Genomic DNA, 6,000 nt, shown 5'->3' with positions numbered 1-6,000 from the left:
CACGAACTCCCCCCTCCCGTCGACTGAGAACTACACGAGGACCAGGCTATGACTGTCCATTTCAAATAAATAGTGGCTGAGCTGGAAAAACATGTACAGACAGCGAAAGCATTGATACGGGAGGATAGGAATGCATCTGACCAGGCTGCACAGAACGAGGTGTGTGTGATGTACGGGGCATGGTTGTTGGGCGAGTGCCGCAACAACCTGGAGGATTTAAAACAAGGTTTAGTCCCCCCCTGAATCATTAACAAGCACCTCGCAGCCCTCCACCGACACATAATTCACGAAGCCAATGCCAGCTCTGCCGAGCTTCTGAAGCCGACCATGTCCCAGTAGATTGCGGGCGTTCTAATCACACCATCATGGGGATAGTACTAAAGATGCCGTTCATGGGTGTGACAGCCCGACCTGCACAGGTATACAGAGTGGGCAACATTGGAGTCATTCAAGGAGATGCACACGTTCATTTCACAGCGGTCCCACACTATGTCCTAAAGTGGGAGCACGCGATGATGGGTACTGACCTCTCCGGGTGACGGAGCAGTGGTGCACACATAATACTGTATCCTTGGCACTTGAACGCCTATTTGAAACCACACTGCGGGTTTAAAGCTGCAGCCTATCAACTGTACAATGCAGGTAATTGCACATGACCATGTCCCTCCACAGGTAGCATACATAGGGGCTGCGAACTATATGTCACCACCAGTACGCCCCGCTACCAACATGGATACTTCTGGTGTCCGGTACGTGACAGCAGTTTCTGCTTCAAACCTGAGGCATCGGTTCTTGTGCCCCAGGAATGTTTGTCCCCATTGCTGAACCCTCCACTGTCCACCTCACTGTGAAGGAAAACATTACAATTCTGCAGGATTATGTTGTACATTTGGCTATGCAATTCCTGCTCTACCCGAACATCTTACCGCTCTGCTAAAAACTGTAATTGTCTCACAAAAACACTTCTACACTCTAGAACAGAAAACCATTGAGATAGGGAAAAGGATTCTAGAGATCACCATTCCGCCTTGGTGGGACATTTTCAGAAATATAGAAGTCCCAGTCTGGATCCAAATCGCTTCCCACATGTTAGTTATTTGTCAACTCGCGATTATCCTTGACTTGGTCTCACTTGCTGAGTGAAATGCCGAGGTCGTCAGGTCAGGCAGCAAAATGTGGTGTACTCTCCTTGGCCGAACTTGGGAATCGCGCAGGGAGGGGTGACATCATACAGCCATGTTTAATTTGTGTTTGGTTTTACCTGCTGTAAACTGCAACATCGCGACTGTTCTAAGAATGTTACTTAAAATGTTTTTACTATGTACATTTATTTTTACTGAACTTAAGAATGTGTTTGACTATGTGCTTTTATATTATTCTTCTTAAATTGTGTTTGACTGTATACCGTTATTATACTGAGAAAACCGATTGAAGGAGGGGCATTCCCTCTATACTATAACCGAATTGTAAGAATTGTATTCACCTGCATATTGCATTGCATTTAAATGGGGGATGCAGGGTAATGTTTAACTAGTGTAAATGCAGGGAAGGTTGACATTCGGGAGCAGGAATTTTGCTTACCTTCATTGACACTCAAAATTCACAAGAACTGCCACCCCCCTGTGTTTGGGCTGATTCGAAAGGACATTTAATTTGGAACTACCTACTAAAGCTTGGAACCCTAAAGTGATTATGGAAGAAACTACGAACTTTAATAGAATTTTGAACTTATACAAGACAAATTCAAGGCTGTGGGCAGGACTAAAAGGACTGACAGAAGACATACTGCTTAGTGAGATTCCTGGGTGAGGGGACTAAATTAACCGGTCTGGAGAAATGGCTATTCGAGAATCCTTCTCCACAAGATACATTAACATTACAAAATGGCCCAAAGATAGCTAACCATCAACTTGAAACTAGAAAATCATTTCAGCATATACGTCACAAAGAGCCCCAACCCAGCCTGTATGCGAAAAATTAAGCATAAAAGGACATTGCAATTAGCAAGCTAATATTTCCATCAGGAAACAGTTTTTGATCATCAACCCACCCAAAACATATCAACTTTTAACAGGCCTGCCAAAATATTACAGAGAAGAGTCAAGCCTACCAAAATTAAACAAAGAATTCTGAACTGATTTGGCGCCAAGATTAGAACCAATCAAACCATGTAACTGGCCCCCTCTTTCAATAGAGGATATGACACACTTTGCCATACTACGCGTAGCACCTTACGACGCTTGTGTCATCAAGACAAGGAGAGAAAACAACGCGACAGCTGTAAACTAACTTCTCCAGCCTCGAAGTCCTGAAGTCCTGGAGGAAGGAAGAACATCACCATTGCGACAGCAACCGACCACAGCCAACGCGGTATCAACGAAAACCCAACGCGATCGACCTAACTCAAAAGAAAACTCCAAAAGGGAAAATGCGAAGAATTGAAAAGTTTCCACTCTACAATCTAATCCCGACCTACCAATGGGTAAAACATTCCTTAAAATACTGTACAAATCATTTTTAACAAAATAAAACGTGATACTTACCCCATAGATCCAAAACGCGCATTACCACATCAGCGGACTCAACCCAACTGAAGATTGTGCAGCCAGCAGTTTTCTCCGACATTTGGGGTACGGCAAGCAGACCCTGCCGCATCCAGCGAACCCCGAAACCGCGATCAACCTCTAACTGTCAAAAGAACTGGGAAGCATAGTCCCTGTCTGCCTTGGAGTCTAACCTAGCTATAATTAGGTATTGGGCGGTGGGAGATGTAATTCTACTGTAATCCCTTTTTAATGTAATGTGTTGTTCTCTATTATAGTCATTATAAGCGATTGTAACACCCTCTGAGTGTGTAAGGTATTGTTCATTAATAAGTTTGAATACGTTTTGATATTGTACTTTCTTATTAGAGTAATTATAAGTTTGTAATTTCTTGACTGTAATAAAAACAAAGTTATTTTGCATCAAACCAGTGTGCTTTGCACTTTGTCACACCCCCCAAATAAATCCAGAGTTTAGAACCCAAGGGAGCGGGAGCAATTCATACTGCTCAAGTTGATCATAAGGTAACCTGACCCCCTCATAGAGACCACCCCCTTACAGTAATGAGGCAGGATTAATAAATATATTGTGGTAAAAGATCGTCCAGGAATGAGTGACCATAATATGGGTACATTTCACATTCAGTTGGAGGGTGAGAAAGTTGGTTCTCACACCAGGCTTAAACAGAGGAGAGTACAAAGGTATGAGGGCAGAGTTGGATAAAGAGGACTATACAAATAGATTAAAATATGGGACGATTAATTCGCAGTGACAGACATTGAAGGACATACTTCATAACTCGTAACAAAGATATATCACAATGAGAAGGAAAGACTGAAAGAGAAGGGTTCTCATCCGTGGCTAACTATGGATATAAGGGATGGTATCAAATTGAAAACAAGGGCATTCAATGTGGCCAAGACTAGTGGGAGGTCAGAGGACTGTGATATTTTGGGACAAACAAGTGAATGACACCTGGTGCTGGTGGGCAGTTTTGTTGCCTTTGTCATTGATGCTTGATCTCTAAGTCGAGTTCTCAAATCGTGAGTTCAACCAGCGATTACCGGTTTCAAATCAGCAGATCAGAAAACAGTTTGGTGTCTAATGCTGCCTTTGCCTGCACAATGTGTGCTGAGATTATCTGTGCAATATGCATTCCGCAGGATGAATAAAAGTAACGTTTTTTGAAATACAGGCACTGTAGGGGGTGGTCTCGGGGTCAGGTTCACCACTGACCTTCTGAGTGGTTCGAATCGCTCCCACTCCCTGGGTTCTCGACTTTGGATTGATTTGGGGATGTGACAAAGTGCAAGAGACAACTGGGTTTGCTGCAAGAAACTTTGAATTTATTCAGAAAAGAGAAGTACAATGTCCAAACTTACAATATCTAGAATAAGGAACACTTTATTGCACCTACAAAAGGAGTTACAGAAAATAAGATACCTCCCACCTCCCAAAACCTAAACCTGACTAGGTTAAACTCTAGGGCAACAGGGATAATGCTCACCAATCCTCTTATTGAAAGTTAGTGCTGTTTCGCGGTTTTGGGGTTCGCTGGACTCTGTAGATTCTGCTTGCCATAACCCGAACTTCGTGGAAGACTTCTTACTGTGTCGTCTTCAGTTGGGTGGTGTCCGCTGATGCGGTAGGGTGCATATTGCATTTATGGGTGAGTAAACACTTTCTTAATTCAGCAGTAGGTTTTAAAATTCTTTTAGGTAATGTTTTACCCATTGGTAGCTCAGGGAGAGCTTGAAGAGTGCAAACAGCTTGCGAATCTTCGGGTTTTCGTCGAGTTGACTTCGGTTTGGAAATCGTTGGTCGTGGTGTATCAATATTACCAATTTGGCTGCTGGTAATATCTTGGTGGTTGATTCATGAGCTCCTTGCTGCCGCGACGTGCTTGGTGTGCAGGTTGTTTGCGATGCTGTTTTGGTCGATGTACTGAAGAAGCAGGTTGACGAAAGCTGATGTGCTGATCTCAAAGTCTGCCATTTCTGAAGTACACGGAGCTGGTGCAGAAGCAAAGTCTGATCTTTGGCTGTAAAACGGGGCCTCAATTATACCTTGAGAGTCTTTCTAATCTGTGCCCCAATTCAAACCCGAATCGTTGTCTTAGTTTTAGCGGGCTTGGTAATTCTTTGTTAAATTTTGGCGGGCTCGTTAACGATAACTTTTTCAGGATGTGTCGATCTGTTGGATTCCAGTTGCCATATACGAATTATTTTTGGTGTTTTTCGTTGTCTGCCAAGGCTTGGGTTTTCCATGCAGGCCGGATAGGTGATTAACATTATGCATGTGCTGAATGGGTTTCATGCTTCGAGTTGCAGCGGGCAATCTCTGGTTCAATTGTTGCCATGTTAATGTCTCCTCGGGGGCAGAGTTTTGGAGTTTACACAGTTCCCCAGACAATTTGTTTAGCTCCAATATCCCAGTCAACTCCCATAACCAAAGACTGGCTTGTTAAGAGATTCGTGGTCCCCTGGTTTGCAGCTCCTTTTCCCCTGAAGACCCATGCATATTTTAAAATTCCCAAGTTCATTTTAAGCGCGTCCAAAATGAATCTTCCTTTGGGTTTCTTCACACAGAGGGGATATGTTTGAATTTTGAGAAAACTTCGAGTTTTACAGAATAAATAGAAAATGCTGGAAATCTCAGCAGGTCAAGCAGCATTTGCCAGGAGACAAAATTCGCCTCTGATTGTTCATCCACAGCAAGTTTAGACATAATGCTCCTGGCTGGGATCGAACCAGGGACTTTTCACGTATAAAACAAACGACGGAAACCTCTGTCACAGCTTGCACAACAGAGGGGAGCTGACCAGTGCGCTCCCTCTGTGCTGATCACCATTGATTTTTAATGTGGAAGCAAGACACACTCGACTCCGGGGATTACCTAAGAAGAGAGGAGGATCAGGAATGTGTTGGCTCAACTGAAACAAACTTCTGTCCCACACTGAAAGCTCTCAATTCTTCTCGTCCGCTGCCCTTTACAGAAATGTCACGGATCACCCAGCCACCGTGTTCACTTTCACATCCTCACAGTGGTGCCACAGACGCTCCTACCGTCACGCCAAGATCAGCGAAATCACACAGTTTTTAAAATTAAACCCCGAACAAGTGTCCCACAAAGCGCAGGAGAAACAAGAAAATATATAAGCTCGGTGCGTCACAGAAGCAAATGGGATATTCATGGTGATTACAGCAATTTCTCATCGTCTCACAGAACTCAATTATTTTTATTTGACGAATTGACCAAGAATCGTTCTCGGGTGAGTGCACCGGACTTAACCCCTCGACCACCAGGGAACAGTTATGTTACATTTAGATATATTTATATATATTCAGATATGAACCTGAATATCAGTGGCTAGTTGCCGAGGATTCATGGTGCGACGGTCGTGTATCTAACTTTGAGTGAGAGAAATTGTTCCACAGTGACGCCCAATTCATATTT

The sequence above is a fragment of the Pristiophorus japonicus genome, chromosome 25 (assembly GCF_044704955.1).
Source record: "Pristiophorus japonicus isolate sPriJap1 chromosome 25, sPriJap1.hap1, whole genome shotgun sequence".
In the NCBI taxonomy this organism is placed as follows: Eukaryota; Metazoa; Chordata; class Chondrichthyes; family Pristiophoridae; genus Pristiophorus; species Pristiophorus japonicus.
Note: the sequence above shows the minus strand (reverse complement) of the source record.